At 45.0% G+C, this 11,174-nt stretch overlaps 1 pseudogene; it reads left to right on the top strand.

The window, feature by feature from the left end:
* The window catches only part of LOC129525640 (NADH dehydrogenase [ubiquinone] 1 alpha subcomplex subunit 8-like), a 66,148-nt pseudogene extending 64,617 nt beyond the window's left edge, over nucleotides 1-1,531 (top strand).
* Nucleotides 1,532-11,174: the final 9,643 nt, after the last annotated feature.

Here is an 11,174-nt window from a genome sequence, read left to right on the forward strand (position 1 = left end):
TAGTCCTAGCTACTCGAGAGGCTGAGGTGGGAGGATCCCTTGAGCCTGGGAGGTGGAGGTTGCAATGAGCTGAGATCATGCCACTGCACACCAGCCTGGGCATTAAAGCAAGGCTGTGTTTCAAAAAAAAAAAAGAAAAAATGAAATAAACATGCTAAAATTGATAATAATTTTTACCTATTTGCTTAAAATTTGCTACAATATATAGTACTCAGTTTCTTCTCTTGTCAGAGTTACTAATGATGTTACAAGAAAGAAAATCCACCAACCTTTTTTTTTTTTTTGAGACGGAGTCCTGCTCTGTTGCCCAGGCTGGAGTGCAGTGGCTCGATCTTGGCTCATTGCAAGCTCTGCCTCCCAGGTTCACGCCCCCACCATTCTTTTAATGTTTTATAACAGTGAGACATTTCAATTCCCTCTGGGCAAATTAATGAGATAGGATCAATGTCAGTGTCAGTCCTTATAACTGAGGAACTCCTACAGATTGCATTTTTTCCCTTGAAGTATAAATTATGGTATTCTTTTTATTTCCTGTCCTTCATTCAAGGAGACAGATTTTATGCTGAAAGATGTGTATTTTCCTATTCCATGCCTTTAATACTCATGAAACAGTAAAAGAAATAAACTTAATTAAACCTCTCATAATGTAACCAGAGTCCACTAGATGATATTCTCTAGGGTACAAAATGGAAGGAATCCCAGAAGCACGTAAGGTGGCCCCAAATTAAAGAAGGTATTAAATTTTAAGTGCAAGATATAAATGCTTCCCTATTCATTACCTAAGGGGGTGACAAAGAATAAAAGAATAAACTAGGTGAAAACTCATTCCTTCAAACTGATGCTTCATTTTTATAAAGAGAAAAGAACACCCGTCCGTTACCTCAAGTTTTTCATTAACTCAGTAGTTCTTTCCAAGCCATGAGTCACCGCTGTGGGGAACAACTCAGACCTTTTTTAAAAATCCTGCCTGAAAAAGAGAATATGTCGGGTGGGTGGTTTTAAAAGTCCCGAATAATGGCTGTTTTATAGCTAGTAGCCCACTGTTGTTAAAACCTCACAGCGTCTCTTCTCCCCAGGCATGACGGAGATGGTGCATAAAATTACTCTGAGCAGAGCAGTGAGAACCATGCAGAATCTCTTTCCTGAGGAGTACAACTTCTACCCTGGCTCATGGATTCTGCCTGACGAGTTCCAGCTCTTTGTTGCTCAGGTAGATGGCACTCCGTCCCCATGACCCCTGAATTATATTATGGTTGCAACTGTGTCCTGGGTCCTGTGTGCTGGGAGCTGGGACGGGGGTCCCAGGGAGCTGCGACTAAGGGAGCATCTTAGCAGTACACAGTAGGTGTTGGCGGCTATCAAAACAGCTTGCAGAGTTGAACGAGTAGGGTGACAGGTAGGTAAACTGAAGAAACGGGTCTTGACACAAGGAGACAGCCCTAAGGCGGATATCAGAGCTGGATCATGGAGTCAGGACGCTGGGGAGCCGGGGAGCTGGAGCCGGAGCAGGTGGTTGGGCCCCCAGGTAGGATGGGGCTGCTGGGGGAATCCTAGAGCCGTGGCCTCGCCGGCTTCCTGTGGCCTGAGATGTGGGAGGTCAGGCTCTGTTTAAAGGCCAGGGAGCAGGTCTGACAAACTCATGGGGAACCTTTTAAGTGTTTTGCTTTAAACTTGTTCCAGAATCAATTGTCAAGTGACCCATTCCACCTCGAAGCACCAGGTTTGAGCATTTAATACACTGGAGCCCTCACCACTGATTGTGAAGTGGAACTCAGAATTGCCATTTTTGTTAGCCTTTTAACAGTTTCATTTAGGATCCCTTCAAAGCCTTTGTGTACAAGTTTCACAGTCTGTCCCATAACTCTGGGGTAACTATACAACCAATGCCTGTCTAATTGTGATAAGGCTAACACCATTTACTGTTCCTGCTATGTTCCAGGCTTTGTGCTAGAAGTTTAACATTTTTTATTTATTTTTATTTTTGTGTTTTTGAGACGGAGTGTTGCTCTGTTGCCTAGGCCAGAGTGCAGTGGTGCGATCTTGGCTTACTGCAGCTTCCGCCTCATGGGTTCAAGCCATTCTCCTGCCTCCGCCTTCTGAGTAGCTGGGACTACAGGCGGGTGCCACCACACCAGCTTTTTTTTTTTTTTTTTTTTTTTTGTATTTTTTGTATTTTTGGTAGAGATGGTGTTTCACCGTGTTGGCCAGGCTGGTCTCGAACTCCTGACCTCATGCGATCTGCCCGCCTCAGCCTCCCAAAGTGCTGGGATTATAGGCATAAGCCACCACGCCCAGCCCACATTATTTCTTTTAATCTTCACAGCAATCTTGTGAGGCTGGTTTTATTATTATCCCCATATTATGGATGAGGAAACTGAGGCTTTGAAAAATTTAGCAACTTGCTTGAGAAGTAAGGTTTAAAACCTAGAGCTATTTCCAAGGCATATGCTTTCTATAGTCTATTTTATTGCCTCTGTATTGTTTTGGTTTTAATATTGAATTATAAAACTTGTAATAAAATTATCATTTACTAAACACAAAAACAGCTTGAAGTGATAATTTTTAAAGGAAGTTTTCTCTGAGATGGTGGTCACATGGGTTTATATACATTGCTTAAAATTCACCGAACTATTAACTTAAAATGGGTGCATTTAATTGTATGCAAGCTATGCTCCAATAAAGTTAATTTTAAAAGATAACTCTCAGCTGTTCCTCATAATTACCCCCCCCCCCAATGTCTCTCTTCTGTGGCTCTGCTCATGCTGTTGTTGCTATGTGGAATACCTTTCCTTCCCAGCTTTGCATCCAACTACAGTCATGAGTCACTTGACGGGCACACATTCTGAGAAAAGTGTCATTGGGTGATTTCATCATTGTGCCAACACCATAGAGTGTGCTTACACAAACCTAGATGGTATAGGCTCCCACACATCCAGGCTATATGGTATAGCCTATCGCTCCTAGGATACAAACCTGTATAGCATGGTACTGGACTTAATATTGGTAAGTCTTTTTTGTATCTAAACATAGAAAGGGGAAAATACTGTATAAAAGATGAAAAATGATACACCTATGTGTAGGATACTTCCCTCCACTCCCCACCGTCTCAGGCGAAAGGGTTTGGGGTCAGGTATGTTTATCCTCCACCCCCACCATCTCAGGCGAAAGGGTTTGGGGTCAGGTATGTTTACCCTCCACTCCCCCCGTCTCAGGCGAAAGGGTTTGGGGTCAGGTATGTTTACCCTCCACTCCCCACCGTCTCAGGAGAAAGGGTTTGGGGTCAGGTATGTTTATCCTCCACCCCCACCATCTCAGGCGAAAGGGTTTGGGGTCAGGTATGTTTACCCTCCACTCCCCCCGTCTCAGGCGAAAGGGTTTGGGGTCAGGTATGTTTACCCTCCACCCCCACCGTCTCTGGCAAAAGGGTTTGTGGTCAGGTATGTTTACCTTCCACTGACTTTTCAACTTCCGGCTCCTTCATTGCTCCAAAATCCTAACTACCGCAAGGAAAAAACACACAGAGAGGCCGCAGCACAGAATCAAGAGACATGCAAGATTAAACTACACGCCTGACCACACATGAACCCTGGCAGCATGGCACAGACACAGTGAGAGACACGAACATGGGGTCAAGCCCACGCATACGGTGACCAAAGGAACTCCCAGCTTGGTGGCTCCCATTATCCCAAGGGCCTGCACCGAAGCAGGCGAAACCCACAAGGGCCCTGCACCTATGTCCACTGAGGCATAACCTGTGAACCAAGTCCCACATGAGGGTGTGGGGCCCCCAGAGTACACTCAGAGCCACTTGGGAGCATCAGGGAACACACCCACTTGGGTGACCAGAGCTTGGTTGAAGACCCAGCTGTGCTGTAACCAGCATTGAGGCTGGATTTTCACCCCAATCTTCAGGCTGCAAAGCCGACATGCATTCCACAGTGGCAACCCACCTCCTGCTTTGGCCTAGAGCTACTCTGCATCTGGAAGCTGATGGACAGTGAGAGTTAGCCTCATCAGTGATAGGAAAAAATGAGCCCAGAGTCCCCCTGGGGGTGCCTGTGGGGCGGAGAGAGGCTCTGGAGGGAGGTGGATGAAGTCCAGATCTGGAATTCTGCACTCCCGCCTCCTGAGCTGCCAGGACTCTGGACTGCTGCCCTCAGCAGGAGTTGAAGCAGTAGGACCACCCACGGTTCTGCCTGAGGTCACCCTCTGTTCTTGGTGGCCCTGGCAATCAGAGTCCCAGGCACTGGTCACCTTTCATTCACTCATTTATTTATTTAAGACAAAGTGTGGCTCTGTTGCCGAGGCTGGAGTGTAGCGGCACCATCTTGGCTCACTGCAACCTCCACTTCCTGGGTTCAAGCAATTCTCCTGCCTCAGCTTCCCAAGTAGCTGAGGTTACAGGCACGCACCACCACATCCAGGTAATTTTTGTATTTTTAGTAGAGACAGGGTTTCGCCATATTGGCCAGGCTGATCTTGAACTCCTGACCTCTGGTGATTCACCTGCCTCAGCCTCCCAAAGGGCTGTGATTACAGGCGTGAGCGACTGGGCCCGGCCACCTTTCTTCTATTCACAGTCTGCCCCTCGTTTTATTGCTTGACTGTTTAACTTACATCTGCCGGGCGAAGAGTCAGAGCCCTGGCATTGGGAAGTGGTCAACTCATGGGTTGGTAAAAATAATTTACCAACAATAGTATAGGTTTGAAAAAGGCAAGTTTATTAGAAAGGAATCACACTGCAAAAGGGTGCTGTGGGGTGCCTTATTGAGAGAGGATTGAGCATGCCGCAGTGAATTTTCCTTAGGAGCATTTATGGAACTTAAGAGGGGAGCTTGAGGGTAATTTGGGACACATTAGCCACGTAGGTTATAATAATGATTACATTTGTAGACGTTTTGGTGCCTTAATGTAAGCAAGCATTGCAAAATGAGTTTCCACATGGCATTTCAGAGATGTATGGACATTTTAGTTACTTATAAAAGTTGAACGAGGCCTGGAACCAGATGCCGACTTTAGATACTAGAGAAGTTTAATTATTATTCCCAGGGAAGGAGTTTTGCCTCCGGATGGCCTGTTTGATGGTCACCAGGGGGTCTTTGCTCCCTTCCAAATTCCGCAAATTAGGAGTTTTTTACTCCATTCTCTGTTCAGTGGTCACCAGGTGACTTTTACTCTCCTCAGCAACTGCCACCCTTTCTAGACTGTAAATCTTCCTGAAAGCAGGGATCATATCTGTAGTAGTCCATTCTCACACCACTATAAAAAACTGCCCAAGACTGGGTAATTTATTAAGGAAAGAGGTTTAATTGACTCACAGTTCCCCATGACTGGGGAGGCCTCAGAAAACTTACAACCATGGTGGAAGGGGAAGCAAATATGTCCTTGTTCTCATCGTGGCAGGAGAGAGAAGTGCCAGCAGGGGAAATGCCAGACATTTATAAAACCATCGGATCTCATGAGAACTCACCCACTATCATGAGAACAGCGTGGGGGAAACCGCACCCATGATCCAATTATCTCCACCTGGTCCCGCCCTTGATATGTTGGGATTATTACAATTCAAGGTGAGATTTGAGGGGGGACCCAGAGCCAAACCATATCAATATCTGAGCCACCTCTGTATCATTCACACGCAATGCCCCATCGACCCTCAGGACACCCCTTTGAGGCTGAGTTAGCATCTGTCCCCAGGGATAATAGGAGGCCTCAGAAAGCACACATGGTGGCACCGGACAGACCTGGAGCTGGTTCCAGCTCCTCCACTCCTTAGCTGGTGTCTCTTTGTGCAGATTAGTGAAACTCTAAACTCCTCTTTTCTCTTGGGGGTCAGGCGCTGATGTGGAAAGGAGACATAGCAAAGGCTCAGAGTAACTACGTGAGCGACTGTTGTCATGTCCTCATTGATATGACAGGAGGAAACAGGCTTAGTGGAAGGCTTGTCCTGTCTTGCTGCCCAGCAAGGCAGTGGGGGGACCCGGTGCTCAGGGACTCAAATTCATTCCTCTAAGAAAAGTGTGAAGAGGGTACACAGATTCAAAGACACTCTATGTAGTCTGTTCTTCATGATCAGATGAGAAAACACCATGAATGGCGTGTTTCTAAGCTTAGCGAAGAGCAACGTGGAATGAACCCCAGGGGTGAAGGAGAAGCCCTAGGAGGCCCCAGGCAGCCTTCACAAGAGCAACTGGAGGCTTGATGTCCAGCAGATTCCTTTGTCCATGGTGACCTCTCCCTCCTGTCTCCTGACCACTGCCTCAGCCCTGCCTGTTCAAACGCCTAGAGGAAGTGGCTATTTTTCCTGCGTGAAGTCTCCTGGGGAAAAGTCTTTGAATCCTAGTGCCTGGGGGAATGAAAGCATCTAAAGTGACAGCATCAAGGCCCAGAAGGCCGACTTAGGGATGAGGTCTGGGAGGAAATCACTTAAACCTCACCCCTCTGCTGCCCTGAACCTCCTGCAACCTGGACATTGGGGTGGCACCCAGAGCACTGGCTTAGCTGTGAAGACAGGAGTGTGCACTCCAGCGCTGCCTTCTCCTAATAACTGGGTGATCTTGCAGGTTACTTTGAATCTCTAAGCCTTGATACCCTCCTCTGTAAAAACATACAGTTTGAGGGATTAAAGCTGAATACTTTTTTAAAGTACATGCCACAGTGAAGTGATCAACAGCATGAACTTCCTTCCCCTTTTCCTTTTCCCCTCAGAACTCCCCCCTCATAATTATGGATTCTCCACATCTTCAGGGCAGAGATCTGAAACAGTGGAGGTTGAGGTGGTAGGGGAGTTCAGTCTAGGTTTTCTGTAGCTATGAAAGATGGGTACCATGGTCCTGTTTCCCCCAAACTGATGTTGAAACCTAATGCCCTCCAAAGTGATGAGTTTAAGAGTTGTGGCTTTTTGGAATTGACTAGGTCATGGAGGTGGAAATTTCATGGATGGAATGAGTGACCTCTTCAGAGAGGCCCAAGAGAGACCCTTCATCCTTTCTAGTATGTGAGGACACAGTAAGAAGCCACCATCGATGAACTAGGGAGTGAATCCTCCCCAGACACCGAATTTGCTGGTGACTTGGTCATAGATTTGATGCCTCCATAACTGTGCGCAATAAATTTCTGTTGTTTATAAACCTCCCAGCTTATGGTATTTTGTTATAGCATCCAGAGCAGACGAAGACAATGAGTGACTCTTGCCACAGGAGTGTAAAGGTCTCATCAGTGTAGTGGAGGGGAGGGGTCTCTCCCAGCCCATGGCCTGCTCTGATTACTGAAGCAAGGACCCTTATGCCCTCAACACCATTTACGAGATGGCTCCAAGGCTGCACCTGCCAGGACATATGGCCCCTGCTGGGTACGTAGAGAAAGCTGACATGTACAAACATCACTCACTCCTCTTCCACTCTTGCTCTCTGTTCTCTCACTGTATTGATCAATTCATGTTCTAGATCCTACCAGTGCCAAAATCACCTTTTCTGTTCCCCGTGCTCCACTTTAACTTGTTTGAAAAGAGATAGCTCCTCCCCACCATTGGACAATAATTGCTTTACCTGGGATTGAGGAGAAAGGCAGTGTGAGCTTGCCTTGGAAGTCAAAGCCACTGAGAAACCTGAGCCTGGAGGTGCATCACACACAGGTCCAGAGTTTTCTCTTCTGGGCTATTATGGAGAAATGGCCATCCTGGAGGAAGAAGAAGCTGTCTCCCAGGGACTTCCAGGCCTTGGCGGCCCAGGGAGGCTCACTCAGCAGGCCCAGGCTCAGCTAAGACATCCCATTCTCAAAGCCCTGGGGACAGAGGCAGCTCCCTCTCCCCAGAATTGTCTCTCCAGGTCTCTGAATCCTGGCAGGAAGGGGGAAGAGCCTCAGCATTTTGTAAGAAGAGAAGGGCAGGCTTATGGTTCAGCCACTGGATTATAGACACTGTCCTGGGCTTCCACCCCTGATGATACCTGAACTTACAGCTGAGCATCCTCTCCTGGAGTTCTGTGTAGCTTCTTGCTTTCTGGAACTCCTTCCTCGCTGTGCCATCCACTCAGTTCCCATTTCAAGGAGTCCCTTGTGGTTGACATTTGAATACTACCTTGCAGGAGTCAGCATTATTTCACACCTTCAGCATGGATCATCTCTTTCCTGCTTGAAATGCCTTCCTCTCCAGGATTCCAGGATCCCACACACTCCACCTCAGTCTCTTACCAGGTTCCCCTTCTCTGCCCCTTCTCTCTAGGAAGTGTTCCTTTTGCAAAATAATGACCACATCTGTAGCTTCAGCCCTGACTTCACTCCTGGACTCTAGGTTCATTTATCTATCTGCCTCTGCCTCCTCTGCAAGCATCTCAAATTGAGAAGATCCACAAAAATTGTTGAATTCACACATCCAAAAACTGTTTTGCCCATCTTCCTTGTTTTTGTAAATGGCATCATCATGTGCTTATTCCTGAGACTAATGCCCTAGGAGTTATTCATGGTTCTTCTCTTTCCCTGGAAACACTGGTCTGGCCCATAAGAGATTCTCCTGAATTCTACCTTCTAAGTCTTTTCCTAATCCAGTCATCTTCCCTGTCTCCATTGTGACCAGTGCCATTCAGCATGTCATCATTTCTTGCCTGGACAATGCAACAACCTCTTATCTAGCCTTTCTTTCTTCCCTCTGAAATAAAAATTTATTATTCCCTCAGAAGGCAGAGTAATTTTCTGAAATGTGCATCAGACTGCATGATTCCAGTGCACACTGAACATGGTTCTACATGACAGCCAGTCTCCCGAGTTATCCAGCTCACTTCCACACCTCACTGTGTCCCAGCACACTCATCCTTGCCTTCTTTCAACATCTCAGGGATGTTTCTCTGCCTAGAGTCCTCCCCGCAGGGCTGCACACATAGCCACCCATCTCCCATGACTCAGGCTGGAGAATTACCCACTCAGAAAGGCCTCCAAAGACATTACAGTCAGAACCTTATGTTTCTTCCCACCTCAGTCTCTCTCTCTTTATACTCTATTTAGATTTATATTATCTTTCTCTTTTTTCCCTTCTTTTCTGCTTTTTTTTTTTGAGATGGGGTCTTGCTATGTTGCACAGGCTAGAGTGCAGTGACTACTTACAGGCGTAAGCATAGCTCACTATAGCCTCGAACTCCTGTGCTCGAGTAATCCTGCCTCAGCCCCCTGAGCCCACGGACACATGCCATGGTGCCTGGCAAATATTTAGATTTTTTCACAGCACATATTACTACCTGAAATTGGCTCAACATTTTCATTATTTACTTATTTATTGTCTTTCTCCCTGGCAGTAAACCATAGGAACATGTTCTCTGAAGTATGCCCATTAAAAAATTGTGTATATGCCTAACCCCAGCTACTCAGGATATTGAGGTGGGAGAATGACTTGAGCCCAGGAGTTTGAGATCAGCTTGACCCATATAGCAAGGCCCCATCTCAAAAAGTATATATTGCATGTATTGGAAAATTATTATAAAATTATTTATTGTATACATTGCATGTATATACTTTGTGTATAGTATGCATATGTAACATGTGCATAACTAACATTTATTATTTTAACCATTTTTAAGTGCACAGTTCAGTGGCATTAAGTACATCCACACTCTTTTCCAAACATCACCATCTTCCATCCCAAAACTTTTCCATTAACTGAAACCCTGCACTCATTAAACACTAACTATTCCCGTAATCCAGACCCTGGCAACTACCATTCTACTTTTGGCCTCTATAAACAGGACTACTCTAGGCACCTCACATACGTAAACTCATACGTTATTTGATGTTTTGTGATTGATTTATCACAAAATAAATGTGGAATTACAAACCAAAATATGGTATATGTATATGTGTGTATATTTACTCATGGATTCGATTTACCAGAAACCGTTATTTTTATATGCCACGGCTTCCAGTTACTCTTTGGGGTCCTTTTATTTAGATTTGAAGGAGTCCCTTTAACATTCTTTTTTGGGCAGGTCTTGTGGCGATGCACCTTCCACCATTTGTGTTTCTGGGAATGTCTTTATTGTGCCATCATTTTTGAAGGGCAGTTTGTTCAGATATACAATCCTTAGTTGAGAGTTGAGTGTTTCCTTGTTTGTTTTCTCAGCATTCTAAGTATGTCCTCTGACTGTCTTCTGGCCTGTAAAGTTTCTACTGAGAAATTCCCCGATAGTCTACTTGGGAATCCCTCTTACATGGCAAGTCACTTTCCTCTTGCTCCTTTCAAGACTGTCTATTTTACTTGGTTTAAGGCAGTTTAACTATAATACGACTCAGTACAGGTCTCTTAGGATGATTCTATGTGGACTCATCAAGCTTCCTGAATTTGTAGATTCAAGGATTTCTTGGGAAGTTTTCAACCATTATTATTTTGTAAAAATAATCTCTGTCTTTCTCTCTCAGTATCTCTCCTCTCTGAGACTTCCACAATGCATGTGTTGGTTCACTTGTCAGCGCCTTATAAGTCCATGAGCTCCTTTTACTTTATTTATTGTTTCTGTTGTTCCTCAGACTCGTAATTTAAACGACCTGTCTTCAAGTTTATCGGTTCTTTCTTCTCACTCTTTGAATCTGCTGTCGAACAGCTCTAGTATATTTTCCAATTTGGTTACCATATTTTTCAGCTCTAGAATTTCTGTTTGCTTCTTTTTTTTATAATTTTGGTTATTTTCTTATCATTTTAATGTATATTTGTATATTGCTTTTCTTATTTTCTTTAGTTGTTCGTTTGTGTTTTTCTTTAACTCTTTTAGCATATTGAAGTGTTGTTTTACTTTTTTTATCTAGGAAGCCTGATGTGTGTTTCTGCAAAGACAGTTTCTGAAAACTTATTTTGTTTTGCAAATGGTTGATGTTTTTCTGTACCTTTGTGTGCCTTGTAATCTTTTGTTAAAAACTGGGCATTTGAAGAAACAGGTACCTCTCTCAGTCTTTACAGACTGATGTGGCATACTTTTGCTAATTGGTGAAAGAAGTCCTAAGTCTGGATCAGCCTGGGATAAAGCCTTATGGTCATTTTAGGTATTTTCTGGGCATGTGTCCTCCCTGGGCGTGTGTGTGTGTGTCTGTGTGTGTGCGTGTCTGTGTGTGTTTGTGTGTGTGTGTGCATTGTCTTGTTTTCTTCCCTCAATTTCTCCCATATAAACAGCCGCTTTTACATGTCTTAATGAGCCTCATTC

The sequence above is a fragment of the Gorilla gorilla genome, chromosome 10, assembly GCF_029281585.2.
Source record: "Gorilla gorilla gorilla isolate KB3781 chromosome 10, NHGRI_mGorGor1-v2.1_pri, whole genome shotgun sequence".
Lineage (NCBI taxonomy): Eukaryota > Metazoa > Chordata > Mammalia > Primates > Hominidae > Gorilla > Gorilla gorilla.